Here is a 17,111-nt window from a genome sequence, read left to right on the forward strand (position 1 = left end):
GTTTATTTGTGTTGATAATAACATGCCTTACTGAGTACTCACCTTTCATAACTTGGAAACTCTTAAGCTAGCTGGGTAAAATTCGAACCCAAGGAATATATGTGTCTAGAATGGCAAAAGGTGTTTTTCTGTTTTCTCATCTTTCTGTCCTATTACCTCTTACCCATCTTTATTTTGTATTCTTTCCTTTTTTGATAAATTTTGGTAATGGTATTTATTGCCTCCTAAGTAGCATTCATGGGAATGCTCTGGTAGCGTAGTGGTTACGAATCGGGCTGCGAACCTTAAGGTCAGCGGTTCGTAACTACCAGCCGCTCCGCGGGAGAAAGATGAGGCTTTATACTCTCGTAAAGATTTACAGCCTCGGAAACCCTGTACAGGGTCGCTATGGGTTGGAACCGACTCGACGGCACTTAACAACAACAACAAGGTAGCTTCATATGTCACATGCATTTTTTTTTTTTTTTGACAGGCAAACAAAGGCTTGTTTTATTGAATGACTGATCTATGTAATTGCCCAGGCCACTATATACAGACACGAGCCAGGCAGCTTTATTTCTTGGTCTCTTCCTCCTTGGACAGAGTCTTGATGATCTCTTCTTTCTTTGCCTGGAGCTGTTCCTCACAGCATTTGCGTGCTTCCTTTGTCTTAGACCTGCGGGCCTCAGCCTGGTCAGCTAGGAGCTTCTTGCAAGCCTTGTCTGCTTTCAGCTTGTGGATGTGTTCCATGAGAATCCGCTTGTTCTTAAACACATTTCCCTTTACTTTCAGATATAGGCTATGATACATGTGGCGGTCAATCTTCTTAGATTCGTGGTATCTTCTGAGCAGCCGGCGCAGAATTCTCATCCTCCTCATCCAGGTCACCTTCTCGGGCATTCTAGCATTGGCAGTACCTTTCCGCTTACCTATGCCCATATGCCTGCCCTTCCGGCGGGCTAAGGTATTTTTCCAGCATTGAGCCCGAGAATGGACAGTAACAGGCTTGCGGATGATAAGGCCATCTTTGATCAGTTTCCGGATTTGCTGATGGCAGTTGGCATTGGCGATTTCATTGGTCTCATTGGGGTCCAACCAGACCTTCTTGCCACAGCGCAGAACACTGGAGGCAAGCCTCTTTTGAAGCCTGAGCATACTCATGGCTACAGCCGCAGCACCGAAAGGCTGTCACATGCATTTTGATTGTACTCTGAGTTGAATAGTGCATTCTTTGCAGACATGTTCTATGTGCTGTTTGTGCCATCTTTCTCTACCGAGTCAAAGTTTATCTTCTATTTTAGCTCCAGGTCACTTCTATCAGCTCTTCACAAACAACTAACACTAAGTCATTCAGAAATTAAGGGATGCTGTCTATTTGAAATGTTATCATGCTTTCCTTGCACGTGCAGAACCGATTTATTTTCTACATTCTGCACTAGAGGGCAGCGCGGTCTACATTATTAAAGGGATGATTCAAGGTAAGGGTGCCTTACTGCACAACTGGCTGGTTTTTATCTTACAGCTTTCTTGGAAAATTCAATTTTTGTTGCTTGGCTCGTTGTATGTGATAGCATTGATAGGGAATTAGAAAACATGTTTTCATGGTTTATTATATTTAAAACATAAAACTTTCTACTAAAGAAACATTCAAAAGGCTGTCCTTGAAGATCGAGCCTTTCAAACAAGGGTTGGAATTTCCCAATTTACACCTTTTTGACCAGTAACTGCAGTAGGCAGAGTTTGAAATCTTGGTGCCGGATCCATTTTAATTCCTAACAGGGCTCATTACAGTTCCTTATATGTTCTGATTACATTTTCCTCCAACACGTGAGTTTCAGGAGAAAGATAAGCACACTGTTTCTTCACTTTTCTACTTGTGCCATTAGATTCAGTAGAGGTGTTTCAGTCGTAACCGCTACAGTTCAGCACTTCATTTCTGGTGACAAGATGAGTGGATCCTTCTCTTGTTTTTCTGCCTCATTATGGTGATGTAGCAGTTGGCTTAGTGCATCGACTGTAATGGACTGCAGATAAACCCTTGTTTCTTTGTTTTCAGTGTGTTACTTGGGCTTTCTGAAATGGAGCTCCTTATGTCATTAGAAGTGTTCATTCTCTCAGGGAAGTGAAAAGTTCATATTGGGTGATAACCAGTGTCCATTTGCAGCCCTGTTGTGTTGTGTGTGTGTGTATTCCTTTACTTTTGCATCCCCCAGTGTAAGAAAAAAAATATTTTCAAATGATATTTTATTATTTTGTATGGATCAAATTAAATTAGGGTTCATACTCTTAGAGAAGAAAAAAATATATGTATACTGATCCCTGTTGTTTTTCTTCTTGTGATTGAAGGAAGGTGCTGGAGGTCCCTGAAGAGTGGAATATAAATAGTTAGCACTAGATGTTAAGAGAGACCTAGTCTTGTATCCTTTCTAATTGGCAATGTGAAGAACCCTAATGGTGACGATTATGATGTGCCTGACTGGGACACTGGGTTCTGTAGACACTGTCACAGACAGATAATATTTGGAATTAGCATATGGCCCTTGTAGGGGTTGAGGATTGGGGAGGGAGTTATATGATTGCTCTGTCCCTTGAACCAGGAAAGGGACTCCTTAGAATCCACCCCAAGTTGCTGCATAACTCATGGAGAAGCCGACAGAGAAATGAGAGCCATGCAGTGAACTGAGCGTTCCATCTGTCAGAAGGACTCTTTTGCTGTATACTTTTTTATAAAATCAGTTCTCAGCGTACCCTTGCTCTGGCAGGAAACAAAAATCATCAATAGAGAAGACACACAATTGTAGGGATGCCCAGCTATTCGTTTATTCAGTTCCAATGACTACAGGAGTTACTGCTAAATGCATATTTTTAACAAGTGTAATATTTCAGCACTGTCAAAATTACCACGCCGATAATAGGTTGTTAAATTATAGCTCTATCAGTTAGGAGGTAAAATGGCTCTGCTTAGCACACATTAATCTATGCCTGTTCACACAAGTGATTCTGCTGAGCAGGTAGCATGTTTAAACAAGAAATACTAGTCCTCAAACCTCTGATTTATGGTTGGTGTTGTTTTGACACAGCATCATTCAGACGATTTACAAGGCAAGGCTTCGTGTTAAAAGATTGCACCAATGTCATCATTTGTCACTGACATAAATATCCAGTAGTGATGCTGGAAAGTTGGTAAAATGCCCATTCATGCCAAATCACTCATTGTGTTTCCTTTCAAGTCAGATCTGTTGTGGATATGGTTAAAAGAAACTATGGTTTTTCTTCCTTGAGAGCAGATGAGCTGTAAGAAATTGAGAAGAACAACTTATCACTTGACAGCTTTCATCTACTAGTCATCTTGCCTAGGTTGTTTTTAATTCTGGCTAAAGTCCTACAAGCTTCTCCCCCACCCCCCCACCCACCCCCTTACTGCACATTGTAAGGAACGCATTTATATGTACATTAGTTAGTTTAAGAGGCTTTTTGTGTTCAAAGGAAGAACTTAGTCATCACCAGGAAAGCTTTGTTGCAAAGCAAAAACACACATTTCCCCTTTCATTTTTTCCTTGTTAATAATAACAAATGCAAGTGACTATAAAGGGAAGAACACAAAAGATTGCATCAATCATAATGATTCTCAACAGCCACATAAATATTATTTTTTCAGGTTTGAATGAAAAGGCTAACAGTTGAAGTAGGTGTGGTAATTAAATCCTGTCAGGTTGTCACATATTAAAAATAATGTTTTTTTTTCCTGTAACAATGCTCATATGTACTTAAACTCTTATCAGGGGTGATATTAAGTCATATTTTATGGGAGTTGCTCATTTACTGCTAATAGTATCATAAAAGCTTTTGTTACCAGTTTAAATAGTTACATAGTTACATATATTTGATTACTATTGTTATTTTGTCAGTAATCTTTACAAAGGTGATAATTAGAGCACTTGTCTACAGCTGGTAAATATTGCACCATTTTGGTATACATTTTTATTCTATTAGAATATTATTTTTTCTTCGCTGTAACAATCATACATAGAAATACTGACAACTTAATAGAATCGCTGGGTTTGTGGTTGTCTAATCAAATCTTATACGAATTGGACAGTTTATGCCCTGTTCAAGTGGTAATCATGTAGTATCTAGGGAGTAATAGGGATGTTGTTGTACTTGTGTGAGTTTTTCCTATAGTGTATATGCATGTAAGTATGCTTACGTGTATAAGTGATATGCATATTATGTATTTTGAAGCATGTGCATGCATACTTTTTCTATTCAGTCTAAGATCTGTGGCTTTGATGTTGTGATTTGCCATCCAGTTGGCCCTGACTCACGGCAGGCCCCTTGCACAATGGAATGGAACACTGCCTGGTTCTGTACCAGCCCCAGTTGTGGATCAACCCATTGCGACCCTTGAAGTTTTCATTGGCTGATCTTTGGAAGTAGATTGTCATTCAGGCTTTTCTTCCTAGTCCATCTTAAGTCTGGAAGCTCTCCTGACCCCTGTTCAATGTCTCAGCACCACACAAGCTTCCATTAATGGACAGGTAGCGGCTGTTCATGAGCTCCATGGTGCATGGGCTGGAAAGCCTACCTGGGCTTCTGCCTAGAAGGCAAGAATTCTACCCGTGGGCCACCTCTGCTCTCCTGCATGTCTCTGATACTATTAAATTGCCACCCAGTGAGCTCTCACTCATGGTGACCTCATGTATGTCGCAGTAGAACTGTGCTCCATAGGGTTTGTGATGGCTAATTTTCTGGAAGTAGATCACCAGGTCTTCCATTTGCTGTGCCTCTGGGTGGACTTGAACTTGGAACCTTTTTGTTAGCAGCCACGTGCCTTCACCATTTGTACCCTTCAGGGACTCCGGGTATGACGGAAATGCCCCCTTCATTCTTAGGTTATTACTGGATTGAAATGTGTTGTCCTAGCCTTCAGTTGACTTGATTGAACCTATCTTTGGTATTCAGGACTTCATTGATACATGAATACACAATACTTTGATACATTAGAATATTCAATACTTTCTCTTTTAAATTGTGGTTTGGGTGAAAGTTGACAGAGTAAATTAGTTCTCCATTTAATAATTTATACACATGTTGTTTGATAGCATTATCAAATTATATATTATAAGGAGTTATAGTCTCCTCCATGCAACAGCACTGTTCCTGCTTCTTCTCTGGGTTCCTGAAATAAACTTTTCCCTAAAAAACTTTTTTTTTTCTTTTCTCCAGAAGTACAATATGTAAGCAGATTAGTGTTGAACTTTGCCTCCAATGTGTGATGGCATGAAGAGAAAACCATATCTTGGTTCTTTGGAAGCTATGATTCGTGAAACTAGATTATACATGGTTCCAAGTTTTCCTGTTGCTTACCAGACACCCTCTTTTCTTGTCCCTTCTGCCTCCTGAGCTTTGTTTTGGGGCAGTTGTTGCCCTTTGGTCTCGTATAGTTGATTACTGGGAGGAGTGTGTTCCTCATCAATGTTCTTGTTCATTCCACAGGCCTGGCTGTTTGGCTGCAAAGTGACTCTTGTGGTGCATTCGGTTCTAGGTTCGAAGGATGTCTAAGGGCCACAGTCTTGGGGACTCCACATGTCTCTATCAGACCAAGAAGTCTGGTCTCTTTTTGTTTATTTGTTTTATGAATTTGAATTTTGTTTCTACAGTTTTCTCCCATTCTGTCCTGGATCTTTTGTAGCTTTTCCTGATCAGAGTATGCTCAATAACTTGGTAATACCTTCTGTGATATGTAATTTCATAGAAATTTAAATGTTTTCATTAAAAAATAAATGTCCCCCTTTTTACTTCAAAATTGTAGGTCTTTGTGACAATCACAAAATGTATGAAAATATATTTATGAAAAAGTTCATTGCTTTTGCACAACATTTCAAGGAAAAAAAAATAGCATCGTATTTCTGGGTCAGTGTCAGCATTAATAAATATTAAGTGTATTGTTGTTGTTTCTGTGTGTTATCAAGTCAATTCTAATTCATAGTGATCCTATAGAAATGTCCCCATTGGGTTTCCTAGACTGAAATTTTGGGGGGAAACAGATTGCCAGGTTTTTTCCCCCCATGCAGTCTAGATTCAGTTAGCAGTTAAGTGCTTGACCATTATTTCACCCGGGTTCCTTATAAGTACATTACTAAAACCCTAGTATGTATATAGAGTCCTGGTGTGGCCTTGTAGGATAAACACTGGACTGATAACTGCAAGGTCTGCAGTTCAAACCCACCGTCTGCTCTAGGCAACCCTATACAGGATCACTCTGAGTCGGAACCGATTTGATGGCGCACGACAAGCAACAACCATGTGTATGTAAGACATAGCTCCAGGATAGTAACTGAAAATAGGTGGGGGGAGGGTTTGCCGAATTGAAATTATGTACACTTTATCAAATCAAATACTTTCTCTTAAAGGCTAAATTTGAAGCTTTCGTGTGGTACCATATAGAGCCACTCTGATTTTAATTTTGTAACTGGGCTTTTTTACATTCTGTCATCAATTTCTCCCCCACATTCCCGTTTATAAGCATTAGTGGTATTCATTATGCCACGAAGAAAAATGGAAAAAAATAATCAGGGTATTTACAACACTGAGTCTTTAGCATTTTGTTTCGCATAAAGTTAAAAGAAATTTTTTTGTGTGTGTGTTTTCATTAAATCTTTATTGAAGTTGTTAGGTTTCATGGGGTCGATTCTAGGTACAATAGAACAAAACACTGCCTGGACCTGCATCCTCCTAAGTTCCTTCCTATGTTTCAGGTCCTTGTTGCAGCCACTCACTGTATCAAATCTTTATAATGCTTCTCCACATTGTCGTTAAATTACAATTTAGTTAATTGTGTGTTTACTGTTTGTCTGTTACATTAAGTCAGTGTTATCTGCCATCCTGCAAGGGACCCTGGTGACTTGGGTTATGTATTGGGCTGCTAACTGAAAAGGTGGCTGATCAAAGCCACCAGCCACTCTAAGGGAAACGACGAGGCAATTTGCTTCTGTAAAGATTTATAGCTTTGAAAATTCCATTCTGTCATATAGGGTTGCTGTGTGTCGGAATTGATTCAACAGCAGTGTGTATGGGTGTTGGCCCTCCTCCAGCTTTTCAATTGTTCTACCACTAAATCCCCTGGACTCAGGATCAGACAAACTGTAGTTGATTATTAAATAGCTGTTGGCTGAAGGGAACAAGGGATAGTTTTAGGAGTGCAGTTGTATCTCGAGTTCTTCAGGCAACACCCATTAAAAACAATGGAAATTTATAGTGCTGCAATCAGTGTCTGTCTTACAATTGGTGTTTACATTGAAATAACCTCTTTCCTAAAAAACATCGTTTTTTTCCAGAAGTACAATTATATAGCAGATTATTCTTGGCCTCTTGGCCTCCGATGTATGGTGGCATGAAGAGAAAACCATATCTTGGTTCTTTGGCAGCTGTGATTCATGAAACTAGATTGTACATGGTTCCAGGTTTTCCTGTTGCTTACCAGACAAGGAAATGGAACGATCAAAAGTCTAATAAATTTCTTGAAAGTTTAGGTGTACATTGAAGTCTTCTCTGGGCACATTTGTGGTTTAAATATTTGGAGCCTCAAAACTTTGCCTTTAAGAAATCAAGAGGAGGCAGTATTCCATTTTGAAACATTAATAGACAATTTAAAAGCTGTTGGGCAGAGAGTTAGGATGTAGATTGAGATGTTGAAGCTCTGCTAGAAATATAACTTTGTGGTAACTAAGCCAGTCATTTCACTTCTATTGCCTCTGGCTTGTAACTTTCTGCATTCTTGGCATCTACTCGGAATCAGGGATGGTCCCAAGTGTTAGAGGGGAAAGTTTGCCTGTCTTGAATAATTGTAGGAAATGGGTTATTTCTAACAAACTGCCCAGTGTCAGTATTCTATGATTCTGTATAAAAAAGATACAGATTACAATTGTAAATACAGTTTCCAGAATGGAGGGTTAGAGAAGCTTTTAAATACACAACACACACACGTTTAGAAGCATATAATATAATTCAGCTTCTTTATCAGTTACATAAGGGATTGGCCTTGATTTCATAAAATTTCCAAAAACTTTTTCCTGTAACTTCAAGGCAAATTGTTTTCAAAGTGAAATCATGCCAGTGCGAGTGTTAGAGAAGTTTAGGACGTACAAGTAAGTGATCATTTAAGATTCTAATCTCCAAATTTATGGCAAGCCTTAACCCAATTTCCAACTACAAAATCAAAAACCAAACTTAGCGTCATGAAGTCGATCCCAACTCCTAGCGACCCTGTATAGCATTTCTGAGGCTGTGAATCTTCACCAGAGCAGAAAGACTCATCTTTCTCCCATGGTGGGTTTGAACTGGCAACCTTGTGATTAGCAGTCTAGTGCTTATCCTACAGTGTCACCAGGGCTGCTAGTTTCCAGATATACTCTAGTCAGTCCAGAAAATGACTGAACTGTAGAGCTAGTTTCTCACAAGTGTTTCAGGGTAAGGGGAGGGAAACCAATACTTCTGAAGTTCTCCTTATAAGTACATACTCACACCCAGTGCTCTGTAGGATAAGCACTGGACTAGTAACCAGAAGGTTAGAGATTCAAGCCCACCTGCCACTCCATGGGGGAAAGATGAGGCTTTCTGCTCCAACAAAAATATGTTGTTGTTAAGTGCCGTCGAGTCGGCTCTGACCCATAGCGATCCTGCACAGGGTTTCTGAGGCTGTAAATCTGCATGAGAGCAGAAAACCTCATCTTTCTCCTGTGGAACTGCTGATAGGTTTGAACTGCTGACCGAGATTCGCAGCCCGACGTAACCACTACGCTACCAGAGCTCCTTCACAAAGATATGGAGCCTGGAAAATCTTAAGGGCCGGGGTTGCTACGATTTGGAACCACCCCAAACCCTTAACAACAGTACTTCTCTTTGGGTGGTCATCACTTCATGCCAGAGACCAAAGGCTCATTTTCCTGGATAGTAGGACCAGTACAACCAAAGACATCTTCCCCATGCATAATGTCATGAAATGTTCTCTTCTTAGCTTTGAACCAGTTCATTCTGATTTGACCACTCCTGAGCATTTTCATTCCCACCCCAAAGACACTGAGTCAGAATCTACATTTTAGCAAGATCCCCAGGTGATTCTTGTATGTACATACCTGGGGAGCTATAAGAATCACCTGGGGGATCTTGTTTAAAATGTAGATTCTGACTCAGTATGTCTGTGGTGGAAAGATGCAAATTCTCAGTAACTCAGACCAGAATGAACCGGTTCAAGGCCTGATTTAATCTTTGAAAATATTTCCCCTCATTTATGTGAAACTCTTTTTAACGCTAGAAGATGTTAAACTTCAAAGTACATTTTAAGTGGAAGTTTATTAACAGACAGTGGTTTAATGGAAAGCTATCATCAAATCAGGTTCTCTGTTCTGGAAATATTTTCATTTCTTTTTTGGCATTTAAATTTTAATAGATTGTATCACACGGGCAAATGTTTCAACCTTTTGAACACCTGGAAAGTCTGTTTTAGACTTGTTATGATGTTTAGAAATCTTTAACCAGACATTATTCCAAATACAATCATGCTCATCATATAGAAAAATCTTGCCTCCGGGTCTCCTGTTTGGGCTGAAGCAGCGTTAGAGGGCATCATGTTGTTGATACATCAGTAGAAACTAAAATATCTAGTCAGGTTGATTTTCAGCCCAATTTACTACTTTGGAGGAACTTAAGTAGTTAATGGTGTCTCTCTGAACTTAAGGTGCAAGTTTATTGAAGTGTTCTTTTGACTTAGTCATTGGTCTCATCCCTTACTTTGACTAAAGCATGAAATCAAAAAGTATGGAGATTTTGAGGGTGTGGTTAGAAAAACAATACCCTTAGTTCTTTTATTCTGTATGAAGATATTTGAACAGATACTGTAGTGTAAGTAGATTTTTTCCTTCCATAAATATTCTCACATGTATAATGTCTTAAGCCTAGATGAATGAGTAGCAGTGCTTGCTTTGCGACACACTTAGGATTGTGGATTGATACTTATCCTTATGTTTAAGTATTTAAAAATAGAGTAAGCAGGAAATGGTTGCTGTCTTAGAAGTAGTCATCAATGTTAAACATTTATTCCTTCTTCTTTCTTTAGTTGGTGTCAGAATGGCCTGGCCTCATGAAATTTATTTCCTTTGAGGGTGCTAGACATTCTTTGCTCTCCCCTTTTTTGGAGAATAAAATGGTAGTAATGTTTTAAAGTTCTCTTTCTTGTGAACATACATCTTCGCCAGCTTCTCTCTGTTATTTAGCATGAAAGTGGAAAAGGGAGTCAGCTTTGGTTTACTGAACTCCCCTACTGAATTATATTGTTGACAGAAGGAGTTCATGTTGGTGCCAACTTTTAAATGGTGGTCTTGACACATTGCTGTAAATGAAAGGAAAATAAATGTATTTTAAGCTGATGAGTAATCAGTGTTACTAGAAAATTGTTCTTCCTTGACTTCAAGATTAAATAAATAGTTGTTGACATAAATAGCTACAATAATAAACGGGAACACCTGTGTAAGCCAGACAAGCAGTAGTTTTATCATACAATCAGATAAGATGCTGTTTATTAAGGAATTGTCGAGTCTCTGGACCAGGTGAATAGATTTAACTCACACAAGAGGGACTTCTAAAAATTGAATGGAAGAAGCTTCTACTCCCCTTGAAGTCAGATTTTCTAGCCAGTCATGTCTCACTTCATGAAAGAGCAGCTGCAGGAGTTGAATGATTAACTGACCTGACATGTTCAGAGATGGCTTCGGTTAATTCTTGCCATTTCTAAATAGCCAAATTTCCTAGATGAGATTCTGAATTTGAAACTGTATATGACAAAATAATTTTTGGATAAGCACTTGATTTTTTTTTTTTTTCTCTGAAGTAAATAACCTTTATTGATACCTATTTGATGTAGTTCAATGAAACAATCTATAAACAGAAAAGCGTTTTTCTTTTAGATATCACCATGGTCCAAGTAAATACTCAACAGTCAGAATCATCTCCAGGAAGCACTTTAAGCACTTGGTGTTTTGATTCTTGAAAACAGAACTCATTTCTCTCTCCTCTTCAGTCTCCATTTCTTTCGAGTTGATGTCAGGTGTGAGAGCACCTTTGCTTCCCATTTAAGGTCTTGACTCAAGCACAGTTATATTACAAGCAGTGATGTGTCTTGTGTAGGTACCCTCTTTTTAGTTTGATTATCACGCCAGAATAAGGTTTATATATATTGAATTCCATGAAAGAAAATCGGTGAAATTTAAATTTGGACTGAAAACAAAAATGACCATTTACTCACAGATTGAATAACGTGACCGATCGATGCACAACAGAATGAAACACTGCCCGGTTCTGTGCTGTCTTCACAATGCTGGCTACCCTGAATCCATTGTTACTGTCACTGTACAGTCCATCTCATGGAGGGGCCTTCCTCTTTTGTGCTGACCCTCCTCCACTTTACCAAGCATAATGTCCTTCTCCCAGGACTGCTCCCTCCTGATAACATGTCTGAAGTGTGAGAGACGATTGAGTGGTTTTCCTTTGTTTCTTAAAAATATCTTTGACCCCCACTATGTGGTGAAGATCCGTGGTACCCCATGGTAAAGAGCTGAGACTTTGCAGACTCCGAGCCCTCTCTGCCACCAATGCACTGGCCTTTGCCAAGGTACCACCCTCATTCTGCTTCATCTTTATCTCCTAATGGGAATTACAGTGGGACTGTTGTCAACCTTTTCTAGTGGAAATGGAGAATTGATAGATGCGAAAAATTTTTTAAAGTTCCTGACTGGCACATAGCTGACATTTATGGATCTTTTACTATTTTGGTTATACGATCAGTTCAAATTTTATTGATTTGGTTTTACAAGTTCTAAATGGACATACTGTTGTTGTTAAGTACCTCTGAGTCTGTTCTGACAATCCTGTAATAGGGTTTCTGAGGAGCAGCTGCTGGGTTTGAACCCACTGACCCTGTGGATCATAGTCCAGACCTGATCCCACAGTAAGGGATGAATCAGCAAGGTGGGTGGAGGGGCTGGGGGATGTGATAAGGTATGTGTCCACTTTTTCTTAGATACAGAGGAAGATTACAAAATGACCAAGATTAACAAGCAACAAAACAAAACCCAGCAGTATGTTTTTCTCTTCTTGTGCTTTGTTTTTGTTTTAAATGGGGCTTAACCTAATTCTGGGCTCCATTCTAATTTAATCTAATTTTACAATGAAAGCTGAATTTTGCATATAAGCACTAAACATCTGGTTTACCTTTTGTTTAAAAATGATATGACTGAAGTTTGTTGAAGTCTATTGGGTAATTAAGAAAAGACAGTTTGGAATTTTATAAAATAAGTTGTATTTAAATGGAACGTTGGAATTATTCCGGGGGTGGGGTGGGGTGGGGTGGACTTCTTAGGAGCGGTAGGGACTTAACTATCTTTTTAAAAAATGTTATAACTGGTCCAAATGTAAAACTTCCATGTATTCTCCTTTTTCAAAAAGCATGAAAAATGTCACATTTCACAAGTGAAAGTTAAAGTTGACCTAAGGCAGTTTTAGATTGTGGAGCCTTTAAATTTTATTCATGGGATGTTTTTAGAGACATTTTGTGGTTTGTTCACTCCAGTTAATTCCAGGCAACCCTTCTGCATTTTTATCAGATGGACATTCTGATACCTCAAAACATTTTCTAGCACAAAATATAGTTAAAACTGCCTGGGAAGAAAATGAGATTTCTGGCTAGTTCTTAGGAAGTATAGATTATATTTTTTAAAAAACATATAAAGGAACAATAACCCAAGGTAGAGTAAGTATAATTCTTATATATACTGTACCACTGGCATTAGCAATTAGCAAATGAAATGACATACATTACTGATCTAATGTTGAAATACATCAGGAAATATGTGGTTTTGGGTGGGGAGCCCTAGGTGCCTGCTGGGTAGTTGTGTCCTTGGTTAGCACCTACCTCATCCTGAGGCTCAGAGATCCAAGTTCAGTTCAGCTCAGAAAAAATTCCGTGATCTTGTGATCTGTGAAGCTTGTTTATAAATTATTTGATAAAAGCTTAAGAAAACGAAAACCAAACTTGCTCATCAAAACTATGATATTAGTTTTTCCTACACCTGCTAATGTTTCAGAGATCTGTTGCATGACAAAGGTTTCATTTGTTGGCAGATAAAATCTGGTTCCCTATCAAATTGAGGATCAGCCAGAAGTATGATATGTTTGTACTATGTTCCCTCTGTGTTGTCATTTTATAGCAACATCGAAAGTTTATTTGACGATTTCAATGTATCAAAATCCTGTCACTTCCACTGTTTTTACTTACTACAACAGCAACAAAGTCACAAGATACGGCTGTGACTTTCAATGTCCACATGGCCGACACTGTGCCCTTCAGCGCATTCTTACTCAATCTTCTTGTCATTGCCCTGTTGGTTTTGTATGTGATGCATAGAGATGGGAATTTTGCAATTAAAAATCAAAGAACCAGATTGCCCAAACTCATTAATATGAGTGTGAGATTACAACTCAACATTTATTAAGCATCTCCATATGCTGGTTGTATAGGATATCTAGATATTGTATTCTGAATTCCCCATGGGCTCTGTCTTAAGATAGGCCACCCATTCTTATACAGTGTAATTTGAGGGGGATTCAAAAAGTTCATGGAAAAACTCCACTATCTTTTATAACTCCATATCCCCCCACAGACTTTTCAAAGCTCCCTTGAATTTTACATGGTTGTGACTCTAGGTAAAGCTTAACTTGTATTCACTGTTGCATTTCCTACAAAATGACTGTGGGCATTATATTAATTAGAAATGCAGCGAAACCGATAAACGTCAAGGCTCGACAGCACTGCCTTTTCCTGGATGGTACTAGCTCTTTGCCTTCAATAGGGTGTAGTTTTAGGACTTTGCGTATCTCTCCTTTAAGTGGAAAATACTTGCAGTTTTCCTTCTCTGTCAGGTTTCTGCCTTTCAAAGATTCCAGTTTTCCCAGGAACTTGAATTTACTGTATTTTCAACAATTTAGAAAATTCATGTGATCAGTCCTTTACATACAACAGAGTAGTCGCAACGTATATGTAATATCTGCGTGTTTGTGAGTGTCTGTGTGGGTGTGTATTGCTGTATGAATTCTCATTTGAGTTACATATTAGAAAGTAAACAAGAACCATTTCAGCATCTTTTAGCTTTACCTTCCTCATCCTGTTTATCTGGCTTTTACATGAGCAATCTTGTAGAAAATCATTTGAAAATGAATTAGTTCCAGGAAAAAAGCCACTTTTCACCTGTAGTAATTGTTACTATTAATGGAAATTCAGTGATCACTTTTAACTTCTCATATCCCTAAATTTTTTTTTTTTTTTAAAGATCCTTTTACTAATGCACTGTTGTGACTTTTGATACATTTTTTGCAATTTTAAGGAAAGTGTTAGGTCTGAACTGTACTTATTGTAAGAGGTGATGTGGGAGAGAGTTCTTGTCACTGACTGTTCTTTGGCAACAGAGTCTTTCCTGGTTGTAGAGACAGTGTGGCCTTGGGTGACCTACTTACAGAGAGCGGGAGAGAGAGAGGAGACAGAGAGGGAGTTAGTTCTCAAATTGTGTCTAATTAAAAGTACTATTAACCATTCCAAGGAGCCCTGGTGAGTAAGCACTGGACAGCTAACTGCGAGGTTGACAGTTCAAATCCACCAGCAGCTCCAAGGGCGAAAAGATGAAACTTTTCTGTTCCTGTAAAGATTTACAGCCTCGGAAACCTTATACAAGATCCCTGTGAGTTGGAAAAGACTTGATGGCAATGGGTATTAGCAATTCCAAAAGATCTTTGATCATGCACATAACATGAAATCTACCTTTCGTTCTGGGCTATTTTGGAAAGGCACTTGATTTTTTAAACTCTTACCAGATCTCTTGTTTCCTAAGATTTTTTTCAAAGTATGTAGATTTTCCTTTTACTCTTTTGTTAACATTTTTTTGTTTTTTTTAATTGTGAATTGGATAAACATTTACAGAGCAGATTAGTTTTCCATCCAAGAATTCATACACATGGTGTTTCATGACATTGGTTGTGATCTCCGTATTGTAACACCACTCATCCTGATTCATCTCTGTGTTTCCCATTTCCATTGGTCTTGGACATACAGTTTGATGTTAATGATTTTCTTGTTGTTAAGGGCTTCTTTTTAGGACTTTGACTCATAGTTACTCCCTGAGTAGAGTAGAAATGCCCCATAGGGTTTCCTAGACTGTATTCTTTACAGAAGCAGATTAGCAGGGCTCTTCTGCAGAGTTGCTGAGTAGGCTCGTACTGCTAACCTTTTGGTTTGCAACCAGGCTTTTAGCCATTGTGCCACAAGGACTCCCATTTAATGCTTTTTAATAGGGTTCATCGTTGTTCGAGTTTGCATAGAAGAATATCATGGTCAGAGTTCTTGGTAATTGCAGTGGACAGGAAGAAGACCTGAGAAGGTTCTTAGTGGAAGAACCAAGCTGAATGAAATGATCTCTCATGTTATAGGAATTTCATCTATTTGTACTGTGCATCTAAAGAAATATGGGGCCTAGAGAGTTTGGGTTCATTCTCCTATTGGTCCAACCAAGGTAAACCAGGTTACTAATAAATAATATCATGATGACTGGAGAAAAGGTTAAAGTTGGTCAAAGATTTCATTTTACTCTTAGTCCTGTAATCAATGCTCACCGAAAATAGGAGTCAAGCGGGAGGGGGGAAAAAAAGTTATTATAGCAGGCAAATCTGTTTCAAAGACTGCTTTAAAGCAAAGATGCCATTTTGAGGATCAAGGTGCACCTGATCTAACCCCTGATACTTTCAGTTGCCTCATATGTATGTGAAAGTTGGACAGTGAATAAGAAAGGCTGGAGAGGAATCGTTGCCTTTGAATTAATGGTGTTAGAGAAGAATATCAAAAGTATCATGGACTGCCAGAAGAACAAACAAATTTGTCTTGAAGAAGTGTAGCCAGAATGTTCCTTGGAAGCTAGGACTCTGTGTCATGTGCTTTGGACATGTTATAAGGAAAGAACAATCCCTAGAGAAAGGCATCAGGCTTGGTGAAGTAGAAGGTCAGTGAGATGGAGTGACACATTGATGGCAGCAATTGTTGTTGTTAAGCGTCATCGAGTCGGTACTGACGTACATAGCGACCTTATGTACAGCAGAACGAAACACTGCCCGATCCTGGGCCAACCTCAATACTGTTGCCACGCTTGAGTCCATCGATGCTACCAGTTGGCCAGTCCATCTCGTTGGGGGTCTTCCTCTTTTTCTCTGGCAACAGTGGGCTCTACCTTAACAAGAATTCTTTGGGTGACCCAGGACCAGACAGGGTTTTGTTCTATTGTACTATCAATGGGAACTAACTCAGCGGCACCTAACAACAGCAACAACAATGTCTGGTAAAGTTGTGCCGAACTTGGCATGGGCAAGTTATGATGATAGCCTGGAGTCACAAAAGCACCAATCCAGGTGAAACCCTACTGAAAATAAAACCCCTTTCTTTCCCTCCTCTGTTTGTTTAGGCTTTGGTAGGTGGTTCATTTTCTGCCAGTAGCCCTCCTACACTCAGATTATAGTGGTAGTAAAGAAAATGGAAGATTCTTCCATCTCGGTCTTACTGCCTATATTGTAATTAAAAAAAAAAAAAAAGATTCCTCCCAGTTGTTTTTCAGATAATGTTTTATTGTATTTTTGATGGAAGTGAACTCAGCAAAACAGGTTTAATGATTTGTCCAGCGATATCGTTATAGCCTTCACATTATATCAGTTTCCTCTTTTTTTCTTCTTCTAGTTCTATTCCCATTTACCTGGTCTCAGCACTCCCTAACCTTTTCATCTGTGTTTGAGAGTATTTATTGTCCATTTGGTCTCATAGGTTTTTTTTTTTTTAGAGTGCAGTGCACATGGGTGATACTCATTGAGTTTTGGATTTATAATCTACTACTTAGCTAAAAGGAATCCTGATGTGGCACTGTGGGTTAATGCACCAGACTGCAAAGCCGTTTGAACTGCAAGGCCGGTGGTTCAAACTCACCACCTGCGCCTTGGAAACACTATACAGGGTTGCTATGGATCAGAACCAACTTGATGGCACTTAACAACAC

At 39.0% G+C, this 17,111-nt stretch overlaps 1 protein-coding gene and 1 pseudogene across 1 annotated transcript in view; one reads left to right on the forward strand and one right to left on the reverse strand.

Moving 5' to 3' along the window:
• The window catches only part of ABCC4 (ATP-binding cassette, sub-family C (CFTR/MRP), member 4), a 357,151-nt gene that overhangs the window by 160,426 nt on the left and 179,614 nt on the right, over positions 1-17,111 (forward strand). The gene's annotated exons all lie outside the window — the stretch shown is intronic.
• LOC102822996 lies at positions 553-1,149 on the reverse strand (annotated as a pseudogene).

Source organism: Chrysochloris asiatica, unplaced genomic scaffold (genome assembly GCF_000296735.1).
Source record: "Chrysochloris asiatica unplaced genomic scaffold, ChrAsi1.0 scaffold00005, whole genome shotgun sequence".
NCBI classification, from domain to species: Eukaryota; Metazoa; Chordata; class Mammalia; order Afrosoricida; family Chrysochloridae; genus Chrysochloris; species Chrysochloris asiatica.